Source organism: Bos taurus, chromosome 2 (genome assembly GCF_002263795.3).
Source record: "Bos taurus isolate L1 Dominette 01449 registration number 42190680 breed Hereford chromosome 2, ARS-UCD2.0, whole genome shotgun sequence".
NCBI lineage: Eukaryota > Metazoa > Chordata > Mammalia > Artiodactyla > Bovidae > Bos > Bos taurus.
In genome coordinates this window covers 79,689,215-79,705,581 of record NC_037329.1, presented here as the reverse complement: position 1 = coordinate 79,705,581, position 16,367 = coordinate 79,689,215, and the positions used below count along the sequence as shown (strand labels likewise).

The following is a 16,367-nucleotide window of genomic DNA, read 5'->3' as shown; positions in this document are numbered from 1 at the left end:
CACCATATCTAGAGAAAAGTTCACGCAGCAACAAAGACTGCCAAAAGTAAATAAATAAGTCTCAAAATAAGGTATAATCTCACTGTTTCCTTCCATGACCCTGAGAACAAAAGTCAGGACCTCACTAAGGAGGTGGCTATCCTGGTGGTAGGCATTAAACCAGGTCTGTGATTGGTTCTGCCCTCCTCTAGGTCACAGGAGCACCTATGACAACACAGGAGTGGGTCCACTGGGTGACCAGGGCCCTCTGCACGGCCACAGACTTCCACCTTGGCAAAGATACACCTCTGTCACTTACACATGGCATTTCTCTATTTCCTGGATCCATTTGCTTGAACCGTATGTAGACAAATGTTTAGGATTCTAAATATTATTGGGGGCTGTAGACGAGAGCCGTAGAGTCCCTGAGTTTGGGGGAAATGGCTGAGAGGAGAGAACGAAGGATGCTGACACTTCATCAACCTCCCACCTCCAAGCACCCTGAGACACTCCCTTTTCATTTACTTTACCTTCTGGGCATTAACACCAAGTTCTGCTTCATGAAAATACTTTTTTTTTTCCCTAAAATGTTTGAAAAGAACAAAAATAGAAGATATAAAATATTTATAACATTTACCTGTAAAGATATGATCATGAATACTTTAAACCACATTGAGTGCTGACATAATCCCAACAGGCCATATCTTTTTTTTTTTTTTTTTTTTCCAACAGGCCATATCTTAAGCCACATAAATGTTTGTTTCTTTTTTCTTCATTTCCAAATATAGCATTCCCCCACCCTCCTGCTTTTTTAAAGAAAAAAGTGTTAAGGCTGAAAACTTGAATGATTAGATTAAAAATCCAGCCCTGCTGTTTCATAGCTTTCTTACTGTGACAAGTAAATTTAAGCTACATGAGTCTCTGTTGCTTTGTGTGTAACATGAGTATAATAGTACTGACTTTCTGGATTCCGTGAGTGTTAAATGAAATATCGCGCATCAAGTGTCTGGTATGTAGTTGCTTAATAAATAGTAACTACTCTTCTACTATGGTAACTACTATCTTAATTGACTGAAGTTATGAAGCTTCATGATAGCTTCTGCATACCTCTCCAGCCTCATCTCTCACTATCCTTACAAGTTCTGTTGGAGACTTAAATCACTATCAGAATAAAGAAATTGAAGAGTTTTCTGATACGAATTTGGGAAAGGGTGGCAGAAGATGCCCAAAGTGTGAAAGTGTGAACTCATCTTGCTATCTTGCCCCCAAACCTCCTTCTGTGCTTTGAATATGCTGTTCTCATCTGCCTGCAGCCCCTTTTCTCATTGTCTCACCAGACTAACCACTAATGCTCCCCCAGGGCTCAGCTCAGGTGTCACCTTGCCAGGAAGCTTTCTCCTTACTCCTCCCATCAAGACTAGAGACAGCCTCCTCTGTATTCTACCATGGAACCCACGAGAAGGTCCTATAAGTGTATGCTTTAACATATTACCCCTCTCAAGACTACTGTAGAAAATATATATCATGGTGCCTAAATGACCACAGCCAGTTCTAAGAGGATCCCTCTACTCAGAGCTCCTGGGTGGTCATGTTTTGTGCACCCTGCTCCTCTCTCTCTTTCCCCTCCCCAGTTGAAACTGGAATAATTATGAGCACTTGACCCACAGATATCCAAGATGGTGAAGTAGAAGGACATGCACTCATCTTCTCCTATGAGAACTCCAAAATTACAACTCATGGCTGAACAACTATCAATAGCAGAATGTTGGATCCCACCAAAAATAGATACCCCACGTCCAAGGGCAAAGGAAAAGGCCCCAAAAAGACAGTAGGAGGGGCAAAATTGCATTTAGAATCAAACCCCATACCTGTCAGAGACGCTCGGAAGGCTCAAACAAAACCTTGTGTGCACCAGGAGAACCCACAGAGACTGAGCCAGACATGGCCTTTGAGTGTTTGACTGTCTCCTGCAGAGGTATGTGTCAGCAGTGGCCTGCCACAGGGGCAGGGGCTCTGGATGCAGCAGACCTGAGTATAGCATAAACCCTCTTGGAGGAGGTCGCCGTTAACCCCATAAAAGGGCCTCCAGAATTTACACAGGACTGTGGAAACAGACTGTTGGAGGGCACAAACAAAACACTGCACACCAGGACCCAGGAGAAAGGACAGTGACCCTGTAAGAGACTGACCCAGACTTGCCCATGAGTATCCAGGAGTCGCCGGTGGAGGCGTGGGTCTGTGGTGGCCTGCTGCAGGGTTGGGGGCACTGAGTGGGTAGTGCATGCACTGGACCTTTTGAAGGAGGTCGCCATTATCTTCATTACCTCCACCATAGTTTAGCCTCGGGTCAAACAACAGGGAGGGAACACGGACCCGCAGTCTCAGTCAGTTTCCCTCTCAGTCAGTTTCTCCCATCAGGAAGCTTCCATAAGCCTCTTATCCTTCTCCATAAGAGGGCAGACAGAATGAAAACCACAATCACAGAAAACTAATCAAACCGATCACATGAACCATAGCCTTGTCTAACTCAATGAACCTATGAGCTATGCTATGTAGGGCCACCCAAGATGGACAGGTCATGGTGGGAGGTCTGACAAAATATGGTCAGCTGGAGAAGGGAATGGCAAGCTACTTCAGTATTCTTTCCTTGAGAAACCCAAGAACAGTATGAAAAGGCACAAAGATAGGACACTGAAAGATGAACTCCCCTGGTCAGTAGGTACCCAATGTGCCACTGGAGAAGAGTGGAGAAATAACTCCAGAAAAATGAAGAGATAGAGCCAAAGCAAAAACAACATCTAGTTGTGGATGTGACTGGTGATGGAAGTAAAGTCTGATGCTGTAGAGAGCAATATTGCATAGGAACCTGGAAAGTTAGGTTCGTGAATCAAGGTAAACTGGAAATGGTCAAACAGGAGATGGCAACAAGAGTGAATATCGACATTTTAGGAATCAGTGAACTAAAATGGACTGGAATGGGTGAATTTAACTCAGATGACCATTATATCCACTACTGTGGGCAAGAATCCCTTAAAAGAAATAGAGTAACCCTCATAGTCAACAAAAGAGTCCAAAATGCAATATGCAGATGCAATCTCAAAAACAACAGCATGATCTCTGTTGGTTTCCAAGGCAAACTATTCAATATCACAGTAATCCAAGTCTATACCCCAAACAGTGATGCTGAAGAAGCTGAAGTTGAATGATTCTATGAAGACCTACAAGACCTTCTAGAACTAACATCCCCCAAAAGATGTACTTTTCATTATAGGGGACTGGAATGCAAAAGAAGGAAGTCAACAGATACCTGGAGTAACATGCAAATTTGGCCTTGGAGTACAAAATGAAGCAAAGGCTAACAGTTTTGCCAAGAGAACGCACTGGTCATAACAAACACTCTTGTCCAACAACACAAGACAAGACTCTACACATGGACATCACCAGATGGTCAATACCAAAATCAGATTGATTATATTCTTTGCAGCCAAAGATGGAAAGCTCTATACAGTCAGCAAAAACAAGACTAAGAGCTTAGTGTGGCTCAGATCATAAACTCACTGCCAAATTCAGACTGAAATTGAAGAAAGTAGGGAAAACCACTAGACCATTCAGGTATGCCCTAAATCAAATCACTTACGATTATGCAGTGGAAGTGACAAACAGATTCAAGGGATTAGAACTGTTAGAGTGCCTGAAGAACTATGGATGGAAGTTCATGACATTGTACAGGAGGCAGTGATCAAGACCATCCCCAAGAAAAAGAAATGCAAAAAAGGTAAAATGGTTGTCTGAGGAGGCCTTACAAATAGCTGAGAAAAGAAGAGAAGCTAAAGGCAAAGGAGAAAAGGAAAGATACACCCATTTGAATGCAGAGTTCTAAAGATAGCAAGGAGAGACAAGAAAGCCTTCCTCAATGATCAGTGCAAAGAAATAAAGGAAAACAATAGAATGGGAAAGACTAGAAATCTCTTCAAGAAAATTAGAGGTACCAAGGGAATATTTCATGCAAAGATGGGCACAATAAAGGACAGAAATGGTATGGACCTAACAGAAGCTATTCAGAAGAGGTGGCAAGAATACACAAAGAACTGTACAAAAAAGATCTTCATGACCCAGATAACCATGATGATGTGATCACTCACCTAGAGCCAGACATGCTGGAATGCAAAGTCAAGTGGGCCTTAGGAAGCATCACTATGAACAAAGCTAGTGGAGGGGATGGAATTCCAGTTGAGCTATTTCAAATCCTGAAAGATGATGCTGTGAAAGTGCTGCACTCAATACGCCAGCAAATTTGGAAAACTCAGCAGTGGCCACAGGACTGGAAAAAGTTAGTTTTCATTCCAATCCCAAAGAAAGGCAACACCAAAGAATGTTCAAACCACTGCACCATTGTACTCATCTCACATGTTAGCAAAGTAGTGATCAAGATTCTCCAAGCCAGGCTTCAACGGTATGTGAACCGTGAAATTCCAGATGTTCAAGCTGGATTTAGAAAAGGCAGAGGAACCAGAGATCAAATTGCCAACATCTGTTGGATCACCAAAAAAGCAAGAGAGTTCCAGAAAAACATCTACTCTGCTTTATTGATTACACCAAAGACTTTGACTGTGTGGATCATAACAAACTATGGAAAATTCTGAAAGAGATGGGAATACTAGACCACCTGACCTGCCTCCTGAAAAATCTGTATGCAGGTCAAGAAGCAACAGTTAGAAATGGACATGGAACAACAGACTGGTTCCAAATAGGGAAAGGAGTACATCAAGGCTGTATATTGTCACCTTGCTTATTTAACTTATATGCAGAGTACATCATGCAAAATGCTGGGATGGATGAAGCACAAGCTGGAATCAAGATTGCCAGGAGAAATATCAATAACTTCAGATATGCAGATGACACCACCCTTATGGCAGAAAGCAAAGAAGAACCAAAGAGCCTCTTGATGAAAGTGAAAGAGGAGAGTGAAGAAGTTGGCTTAAAACTCAACATTCAGAAAACTAAGGTCATGGCATCCAGTCCCATCACTTCATGGCAAATAGATGGGGAAACAATGGAAACAGTGACAGACTTTATTTTAGGGGGCTCCAAAATCACTGCAAATGGTGACCGCAGCCATGAAGTTAAAGATGCTTGATTCTTGGAAGAAAAGCTATGACCAACATAGACAGCATATTAAAAAGCAGAGATTACTTTGCCAACAAAGGTTCATCTAGTCAAAGCTATGGTTTTTCCAGTGGTCATGTATGAATGTGAGAGTTGGACTATAACAAAAGCTGTGCACCGAAGAATTGATGCTTTTCAACTGTGGTGTTGGAGAAGACTCTTGAGAATCTCTTGGACTGCAAGGAGATCCAACCAATCGATCCTAAAGGAAATCAGTCCTGAATATTCATTGGAAGGAGTGATTTTGAAGCTGAAACTCCAATACTTTGGTCACCTGATGGGAAGAACTGACTCATTGGAAAAGAGCCTTTTGCTGGGAAAGATTGAAGGAGGGAGAAGGGAGCAACAAAGGATGAGATGGTTGGATCGCCTCACTGACTCAATAGATGTAAATTTGAGTAAGCTCTGGGAGTTTGTGATGGACAGGGAAGCCTGGCATGCTGCAGTCCATGGGGTTGCGAAGAGTTGGACACAACTGAGTGACTGAACTGAACTAAACTGACCTAAGGTCTTCGCCATGAGCTATAACCTATGGCAGCAGTCTCAAGCATATTTAGGTATCAGTATCACCACTAGGATTTTAAAACAAATACACATGCTGTGCTTTCCAGCCCCAAATATTCTGAGTCAGTAGGTCCAGGATGGGCCCACCCACAGATGATTTTTAAAAGCACTTTAGCTGACTCTGATAAGCAACCAGGACAAAATACTCTCTGAACCATCATAAAAAGAAGAGCTTGTCTGATCAGAGCTTAGTGGAAATTTGAATAAAGAAACACAGAACAAACTTTATAAGGAGCTGGGATGGAAAATGAAAGAATTTTGTGGGATTTAATGAGGGTTATGGAAAGTCAAAGGCACTTGTTATATGAAGCAACCAGGCAGCAGAGCAAATGTAGATGGTGAAGAAGTTGATCCGCAGAGAAAGGGAATTGGAGCTTGAATGTAGACAGAAGCTGACCAAACAAGAGAATGAGAGACACAGAGATGAAGCATCATGAAGAAAATAGGTAGACAGAAAGGACACAGAGAGAGAGAAATGGGCAGAGAGAGGGAACTGCCACCATTAACCTAGTTTCCCAGACTAGAAAACTCTGTTGACTTCTTAATCCTCATCCACAACCAATCTTGTCATTTCCATCTCAGAAATGTCTTTGAAATGTGGCTTTTCCCCTCTCTAATCCTTTTGCACTGCCTTAGTCCCAGCCTTCATCAGCATTTGCTCTCCATGTGGATATTTGGACTACCTAGATGTTCATAAGAACAATTTTTTTCCTTTTTATCTAATCCTAAAGTACCTCAGTAAGAAGACCAAATCTTAAAAAGGGAGAAGATGGAAACATGAATTAACCCATTCTCCATAACCTGGACCCCTTAAAAGCTCTGACAAAGTTTAAGGGTACAGAAATCCAATTTCAATCATTGTTGAATTGTTCTGATGCAGAAATGTACATGCAAAGGGTGATTTCTGATCAGATTTTATTTTGTATACTTTGTTCCCTTTGACAGTGATGGCGAATGGAACAATAATTTTGTTCACCAGAAGCTCAGCAGCATGTATCAGTTCCAATGAACTTGGAAGTCTTTAGTGGCTAAGCGTGGCTCAGGGGCTTATTCAATGTCAACTCAAGGACTCTCATGAATCCTGTTTGCTTCTATTGGCCAAAAAAATGCTTTCATTAAAAAAAAAAAAAAACTTGAAGTATGTGGTAAACGTTTCGTCTTGGTCATGACTCCCACTTGAGTCACTTGGTATTAAACAGAAAACGAGTAGGAAGAGGTGGATCTCTGCCAACTGAAAGGAGAGGGGCCAGTCTGGGCAGAGCATTTTGTAGGATACAGATCTGAATGTAAGCCAACTATTTTTAAAATCCTCATTCTTGTAAGCCAGTGCATGACCTCCATAGGATAAGGAGACGATGGAAGTACACATTTGCCATCTGAAATGACCTGTGCAATTCATCTAGAAACCTGCATCACTGAGAACTTTAAATTAATCACAGTGATGAACAAGGAGAACAAGCTGGGGCAAACAGGTCAGTTTCATTTGATAAGAATGGAATGTGTGGTCTAGCAGGGAATGTGCTGACATTCATCACATTCAGGAAAATTCTTTACAGCCTCTCCCTCTGGAGAGGATTCCTGGGAAAGAAAAGGGCTCCCTGTGAAGCTATAAAAACGAGAACCCCTATAAGCCCCAACTCTTGATGGTGTCCAAAATCACAGTGATCCTAACACCTTCAGGTGTTACTCTTTTTGGCCCTACAGGGGAAAATGTCTCTTCATTCACACCGGGTGGTACTTCCTGTGTTTGTTCAGAGCATGTCGAAACAGACAGAATGTCTAGTTAGTAAGCCAAGCAGCAGTTGGAGCTGTTTTCTATCAAATGCATGATTTTTATTTTGAAGCTCTTTGTTCCATTGTCCTTCAGTGCCGTGAAGTGTTGAAACCTAGCTAACTGCATCCCTCTTCGGCCTGGGAAACCAAGCACAGATCTGGCTTAAACATCAAGCCTGCTAGAGCCAAATTTTATTGGGTTTTGTTGCTGCTATTTGTCTTTGAAAGAGGTGTCAGTGGGAATGGTATTTGAAGTTTGCTTTTGGTGTTTGGGGAAATAGGCACCCATCACTGTAAAAGACTTTTTTTTAATCAAAATATGATAGAACTCCTCACTGTTCAGCTTAACTCTTGAAATTGAAATGTTTAGGGAGAAGTGGAAGCCTGGTAATGGATAATGAACTTAAGGTGGCAAGAGATGATTTGAAAAGCCATTGAATGCAATTCTTTGCTTTAATAATACCTTAATCCATAGTTTTCTTTTGAAGTGATGCAGCCAGGAACTAGGTATTACAGATGAATCTAGGTCCTTGTACTTCTCTGCTTGTATGTCTTGGAACTGTCATTCACAAATTCTACTCCCCAGTCTCTGAAGATGACTTTTGAATCTGCATGAGTAGAGGAATTGGTATCAAACAGAGCTGGGTTAAAGTCTCAACCTGGCCACTTACCTGCTGTTTGACATTGCATAGATTCCTTGAACCCTCTGACTCTCTTGATGAGTTTTATACAAGTTGGTGTCTCATCTGGATTTAACCTATTACAACTCATTGTTCAATGTTGCTTCTGAGTAATTTACTGAATTAATCGATGAATAAATAAACCACCCACTGACTCATCTTGTAGAGACATTGGTATACAGGCATAAGGAAATTACATAGTAACTGCTTAAAATATATTCAAATTGGATGTTTTACCTTACGTTCTTAAGTGAAAGTTCATTTAAGATATAGAAGCTTGTCAGATATTTAAATGAAGCTTTTTTAATGAGCTATTTTACAAAAGAACATATACAATAATGGAAAGTCACAGAAAGTGGGAGTGATGTAGAAACATCTTTTCTTTTCTTTTTTTTTTTTACAATATATTATTTTCTTTTTTTTTCTTTTATTTTTAAACTTTATATAATTGTATTAGTTTTGCCAAATATCAAAATGAATCCGCCACAGGTATACATGTGTTCCCCATCCTAGACCCTCCTCCCTCCCTCCCCATACCATCCCTCTGGGTCGTCCCAGTGCACTAGCCCCAAGCATCCAGTATCGTGCATCGAACCTGGACTGGCATCTCATTTCTTACATGATATTTTACGTGTTTCAATGTCATTCTCCCAAATCTTCCCACCCTCTCCCTCTCCCACAGAGTCCAAAAGACTGTTCTATACATCAGTGTCTCTTTTGCTGTCTCGTACACCGGGTTATTGTTACCATCTTTCTAAATTCCATATATATGCATTAGTATACTGTATTGGTGTTTTTCCTTCTGGCTTACTTCACTCTGTATAATAGGCTCCAGTTTCATCCACCTCATTAGAACTGATTCAAATGTATTCTTTTTAATGGCTGAGTAATACTCCATTGTGTATATGTACCACAGCTTTCTTATCCATTCATCTGCTGATGGACATCTAGGTTGCTTCCATGTCCTGGCTATTATAAACAGTGCTGCGATGAACATTGGGGTACACGTGTCTCTTTCCCTTCTGGTTTCCTCAGTGTGTATGCCCAGCAGTGGGATTGCTGGATCATAAGGCAGTTCTATTTCCAGAAACATCTTTTCAAGAATAACATTTTAGTAATTTATAAGGGAAGTAAAAATAGAAGCAAACAGTGGAAAGACTGAAATAATCTTTTCTCCATATGTTTTGCTTCATGTTGGTTTTACTTCTGACTATGACAAAAACAAAGTTGCAGATAAAGCAGCACTTCTAGTTGGTAAGAGCAGGGTACTGGCTTGCAATATATAGAAACTATAAAGCAGTAAGTTAAAAAGTCAGAAATCTAGGATCTATAGACCAGACTGGAATGACATCTAAACTTTAAGAAGTCAAAATGAAGCCAAGTCATAATTTAAAAAGCCAATGGGAATTTGCTGTATGACTCAGGGAACTCAAAGTAGAGCTAACAACTTAGAGGGGTGGGGATGGGGTGGGAGGTAGGAGGGAGGTTCAAGAGGGAGAGGACATATGTATACCTATGGGTAATTTATGCTGCTGTATGGCAGAAATCAGCACAATATTATAAAGCAATTAAATTTCAATTAAAAATAAAATTTAAAAAAGAGGTGGATTTTTTTTTTTGAATTCTTGTCCTAGTTTACACCAAATCTTAAAAGTACTTAAGGAAGTAGTTAAATCTCAATTGTTGTTATTCTTTTGATAATTTTTAATATAAAAGTCAGTAATAATTAGATCATAATCAAAATGTTCTCAGACGCATATTTCTCATTGGGAAAAAACTTAACCAACTGTTCATCGTTTTTATTTTCTTTACACCTCATTTAATAAGTGGTGAATGAATGAATGAAGAATTAATAAATAAGTACTGCACAAAGCCATCATCTAATGACTGTTCTCTGAATGATGGGCAAAGAAAGGCTCTCAGAGGAACCAAACAGTCTTCATAGGTCTTTGGTTGGAAATTCAACTTTTTTAAGAAACAGAAAAAGGCACAACATCTTAGATTATCTTAATCCCTTTGGCTTTAGACCCTGGAACGAAGTATGTCCCTAGCTGTGGTCTACATCCCCCCTTACTCCCACCTTGCGACCCAGTCTTGTCATGGCTTCTTCAGCTTGGCTGTGTACCACTGGTCCCAGTGCTAACATACAGATATAATTTACCTATCATTTGTCAATAGATTAAAATACTAGATTGGCCTGAGGGAAATATAGTTCACTAAAGTCAATATCTTGTTCTAGTCACATTATTCACTGTGGCAATTTTTTCTCTTGCTATAAAAGTTGAGCTTATAGGTCTTTAATTTTCCAAACTAAACCTTTTCCCTTTTATTACACAACCATTTTATGTTGGCTCTTTTCCCAGTATGCTGCCACTTCCTCAGTCCTCCATGAAATGTTAAAGGATAACAGATGTAACCCTGCAAAACTTCAACCAATTCAGCAAGTTCACTGTGAAGTAAGTCATACTCATTGTAAGTCTGAATATAGCTTCTTTATAAACAATCTACTGTCAGTCTCCTGTTCTCTTTCTGGGGCTTTCTGTCCTTATATCTAGTCCATAATGTGGTACTATCTTGATAATTTTTTCCATCAATCATGTTGCTTCTAATAGCAATTCAATTCCAAGTTGCTTAAGGGAGAAAAGGGGGTAGTCATTTCCCAGCTTAACTGGGAAGTCCAACGGTCTAGGGCTTTAGATACAACTAGATCCAGAGACACCTGTTGGCTTTGTTGAATAACATCTTCTACAGACCCGACTGTTTGTGACCCCATAGACTGTAGCCTACCAGGCTCCTCTGTCCATGGGATTTTCCAGGCAATAGTACTGGAGTGGGTTGCCATTTCCTTCTCCAGGGGATCTTCCCAACCCAGGGCTCAAACCCAGGTCTCCCACATTGTAAACAGATGCTTTACTGTCTGAGCCACCAGGGAAGCCCCACAGACAGGGGAGGAGACCACTGAGAGTTCCAGGATCACATGGTCCTTACCACTCACCTTCCCAAAGAAAGAGACAGCCAGAGAGACTGAGCACCCTGACTCACCATCCTGGGTCCCACCATGAGTCTAAAAGCATGGGTGACTCTGAGGTGTAAAATGTTTCTTGACTGAGACTACTGTGTTCTTCACAACAAAGTCCAAATTGGAGTGGGAATCTGACAGCCAGTCTGGATAGTCCCAGCCTGTCACCTCCAGAAATTATAAAATACACTTTGAGAATCTGAATTAGCCATATATATATTTGACTCTAAGAAGAAAATATACTCAGAAACAAGGCAGACTCCCTAGTTCATAAAAAGACCAAAGCCTAGGATGTGAGAAATCAAGCATTTCAGCTGGGCTATTGATTAAATCCAATCAGGTGAATAAATAAGCCTGGAACAATAGCCCTTTCTGAGCCAGAGTTTACACAGTACAGTCCACAGCCTGTCCAGATGGGAGGGCTCTCTAGGACTTTTCTCCTTGTTGGTCTTGTCCTGTCAAGGTGTTCTCTGTGGTAACCTGACCTTGAGTTTTGTGCAGGCATCATTTACAAGAGTTAATTACCTTTCAACATTGGTTATCTCTAAAGAAAAGAGCAGTACTGAGCTGGAAGCTCCCATTTAAGGACTTAAGTAGGGCATGAGTGCAGCCAACTAAAACAGATTTGGCGCTCTGTCTGTTGCCAGAGAAGACAGCACAACGAAGTCAGTGTGGTTCTTGCAACTTGGCCCTCTGCCTTAAAAAAAGTGTTAGATTCCCTATCTGGGGACTCTGCTTGGCTGGAGAGATGAGTTGCCTGGATGATCTAATCATTTGTTCTCCCTTTGCCAACCACTGTATGTAATCCACTGTTATCATTATTAAGCAACATCCAGTGGCTTTCTTCGGGTATGGCACGGGAAGTTAGAAATACAAATACAAGGAACACAGCCTTCCCCTATGATGTCAGCCTGTTTTAGTTTAAATATTTTTAGAGGATATCCCCATTAAGCCAGACATCTTGTTTAGAATGGGGCAGTATCTCAGCATGCGGGCGATAGGACAATACACTTACAGTACAAGTTGCCACTATGTAATCATGTCAAAGTTTCAAGTTACATCTGGTTAACTGGCTGCTTCCGATATGGCCAAACATGATAAGTTTCTCTGCCCTGAGAAAATCTACAGGCTGAACGCCATCTAAAAGGGAGTTTAACTAGCTAGCTGGCTCTTTGGATACATCACCATGTACCTTAGTACTTTGAGAATGAATGTTATCTTTAGTAATTAATCTTTTATGTCACAGCAACACTTGATAAAGATGACTACTACCCAAATTTCCTTGTGAATTTTTCTGCCCCTTGTGGCAAATGAGGAAGTGGATGCAGAGGCCTTGCCTTTATACGACAAATGAATTGGATTATTAGGGAAAGTTCTCTGGAAAAAATCAATGAATCAACAAATAAGCAGTAGTGATGCTGGAATTTCCATAAAGAGAGAACTTGAAAGTAACACCTTTTCTGGAAGGGACAGCCAAAGAATTTGTCTTGAAGGTGCATTTGCATAGCAAGTATATCATCTTTAATTAGATAATATATTTTTCTGGGGATGGGGTGGGGTGACACGGTGAACATTAGGAAGGAGGTATGAGATTCCTGATCTCTTGGCAGCAGCATTCAGTGTAAACTTGAAAAACTTCAGTCAAGTGCAAACAAAGATTTTATCTAAAACTGACCAAATTCCTGGCTCAGATCTCACCTAGGTATGAACCCGACAATGTCACCATTCAGGTAAGCAGATTAAGCAAAAACAAGAATAAATCTCCACAGTTCTTTGACCTGAGTTCACATCACCATCTGTCCTCCTGCCTCCTGCCGCATCCTGCCCCCATATCTAACCTTGTGTAAAATACTATCCAATACAGTTGCCACTTGCCATGGGAGCTTCCCAGATGGCTCAGTGGCAAAGAATCCCACATGCAGGACTTGCAGGTTTGATCTCTGGGTCAAGAAGATCGCCTGGAGAAGGAAATGGCAACCCATTCCAGTCTTCTTGCCTGGGAAATCCCTTGGACAGAGGAGCCTGGAGGGCTACAGTCCATGGCGTCACGAAAGAGTCACAACTTAGTGACTGAAAAAACACTTGCCATAGAGGAAGTTGGTAGGTCTAGCATATTAATTCTGTAAAGCTTGTGATGTCTCAGGAACAAGGTCGTTATTCACTCACAAATGACAAAAGCCTAGAGAATACTTGTCTCATTTAAATGTGAAAGAACACTGACAGATAAATTCAGAGGCAGCCTCCATCTTTTGTGGTTCTGTGAGCTGGTTTCCCTGTGAGACTAGTGCCCTCTGGTGCTTCTTTTATGCTGTAGCCTTCAATTTGGCAAAGGAAGAGAAAATTCTTTGCAATGTGACTAACTAGAAAGATTCAGGTAAGAGGATTGGCTGTCCTTAAAATTGCACTTTTTCCTTAAAAATTGTGTTTTTAATAGTGCATTAGACTCCCGCCTCCCAACCATTGCTATAATATAGCATAAAACTAGAAAGGAACTCCGTGGTTCACACAGATAGATCAATGCAGGCAGTAGCCAAACAGATAAGATATACATTTACTGCAGCTCAGCAGCAATGATTTGAAAAGTCAAGTATTTCTTAAGAGAAAGAAGGTAGCAATCCTTCATTTTTAAGACTGAGTTCATTATTTTCATTCCCAGAGGAGCTACAGATATAGGTTCACCTTCCATGGAGGCATCTAGTTTAGTTTGACTGCCTTTGTGCTTAGTTACTCAGTCATGTCCGACTCTTTGCAACTTGACGGACTGTAGCCCACCAGGCTGCTCTGTCCATGGAATTTTCCAGGCAAGAATAATGGAGTGGATTGCCATGCCCTCCTCCAGGGGATCTTCCTGACCCAGGGATCGAACCTGCACCTGTGTCTCTTGAGTCTCTTGCATTATCAGCAGATTCTTTACCCCTACCACCACCTGGGAGGGAAGTCCCTAGTTTAATATCATTTAGTTTAGTTCTGTTTTAGATGGCACAATTGGTCATTTCTACACGTGGAAGAAAAAAATGCTATACCGTACTGCTGACAGTCTTTTCACAAATCTGATATTTGTCACAGGTGGTCATTTGCTTTAGGGGTTTTTTTTTTCTTGTTGCAAGAAATTTCAAGCTGGTGAAGATGTGATACAGGTTTTTTACTGTAAAGGTTCATCATTACAACTCATAATCTCCAAATCTCCAGAGAGGAATACTAGTCTGAAATTTTGGTGGTGAAACTAAATACAAAACTATTGCTCCAACCAGTTAAGTCTGCATCTGTTGCTTCATTCTTTTTTTTTCCTGCAGTGGTGGATCTTCATTGCTGTACTTGGACTTTCTCTTGTTGAAGGGAGCGGGGGCTATGCTTCCTTGCTGTGTGAGAGCTTCTCACTGCAGTGGCTTCTCTTGTTTTGGAGCCCAAGCTCTAGGCACCCGGGCTTCAGTAGTTGCAGGGTGAGCTCAGTAGCTGTGGGGTACTGACTTAGTTGCTCTCTAGCATGTGGAATCTTCCCAGACCGGGATCGAGCCTCTCTCCCCTGTACTGGCAGGCAGATTCTTAACCACTGGACCACCAGGGAAGCCCCACTTCATTCTTTTAAGAACAAGCTGATGAATGAGAGGGGAGAGAAAGTAGATATTTCAGTTCATGTCTTCCAAAATCCATTCATCCACATTGCCACATTGGGTAGTTTTTGCCTTGGTTCTCCTCTTCTTCCCTCTTCCCTTTCTCTTCCTTTCTGGGGGACCTCCAGTAGATAATGTACCTATGTGTAGAATGACTAGGGCCAGGAAATACAGCACATTAGTAGCATTCACACCTGCAGATGAGTGTTATTTGGTTAGAACAGTGTTAAGACTGCACTGCGTATTGTGGGGTGTACCTTTGCATGTGGGGAGGCAGGTTTATATTTTTAAACTATGCCTACAGTTGAAGTTTAGGAGATTTTTTCTTAAAAATCTAGAGTTGCAGCTTCTTCTGAAAAACTTTCCAGAGAGAAAAGCTATCTGTTAGATAGCTTCTCCACAAGCACATTATCTTCCTGCCCCAAGAGGCCTTTGAATTCACAGCACTGGATTTAAGGCTATTCTTCTTCTTTCATTCTTTTAAATGGCGTACAGTTGATTTGCAATGATGTGCTCCCAACATCTCCACCTACCTTCCCCGCAAGGGATACTCACACTGAACAATCTGGGTCAGCTGTCCAGAGGTAATTTTACTGTGACTACTCAGAAGGAAGGCACCAAAGCTGCCACCCAGAGCCTCAGATGTTCCATAACAACCTGAAAATTAGAAAAGTCTTCCCTTCCTCTGACTGGATGAGCCCCAGCACAGAGGCTGGTATCTTGGAAATTGAAGCAGTATAGATTTCAGTCCTCACCCATGCTCTCACCCAGTTCTCCTTGTGCAATGAGACAGTTGATAGCTCTTTTCAGAGGCCCTGAGACCAGCTCACTTGTTTATAATGACTCTTCCACAGCATCTTTTGTGCAGGTCACTGTATTCCCTGTCCAGAATGATGCTGACCCTATCCCGCATCTGTGTCTTACTTCCTTAGGCAGACTGAGCACCATTGTTCCTCCCCTGTCTGAATATAGCTTTTTCATCCTTCACTTTTTCTTATTAACCATGTCTCCTGGGTTTTCTGGCTACTTTAGTTCATCTTGGTCTTCAACTCTTCTGAATTCCTGTGGCATTCATGCTTAGTATTATAGATCAACTGAGAATTTATTCGTCTTATATATGCTTATTTGGTCTTTGCTGTCAATTTGGTATCTCCTCAAGGAGATCCCTCCCTACATCATCTCATTCTGATGAGTGCAGTATAGGAGCTTAGTGAATATTTCATACTGAAGTGAGTGGATTTACAAACAAGAATACAGCTCCTGTACCTAAAAGAGTCTCTGGGGACTTCTGCTTCAGACATGATGGATTAATAGGGATTAAGGTCACCAGATAAAATCTAAGAAGCCCCATTAAATTTGAATTTCAGATATAATTATACTGTAAGTATGGATTATAATAAAAAGTATTTGCTGTTGGTCTGATATTCAGATTTAAAAGAGTCTTTCCTTGTAGTTTTTTGGGTTTTTTTGCCTTTTTTGTTTTGTTTTGTTTTTTTGCCTTGTGTTTTGTTAAATCTGGCAAATCTTCCATGTGTGGATTTACCCTCCTGCTTTAAACAACTTTGAAAAAGCTGA

At 41.1% G+C, this 16,367-nt stretch overlaps 1 protein-coding gene across 2 annotated transcripts in view; it reads left to right on the top strand.

Moving 5' to 3' along the window:
* The first annotated feature begins 223 nt into the window (after nucleotides 1–223).
* The window catches only part of STAT4 (signal transducer and activator of transcription 4), a 136,525-nt gene continuing 120,381 nt past the window's right edge, over nucleotides 224–16,367 (top strand). The window contains exons 1-2 of one of the 2 annotated variants that reach the window (XM_025001441.2): nucleotides 224–339; nucleotides 10,526–10,618. The gene's annotated coding sequence lies outside the window, so the exon portion shown is untranslated. Of the gene's footprint in view, nucleotides 340–10,525; nucleotides 10,635–16,367 lie in introns of both variants that reach the window. The other variant, XM_059874387.1, reaches the window with a different exon arrangement.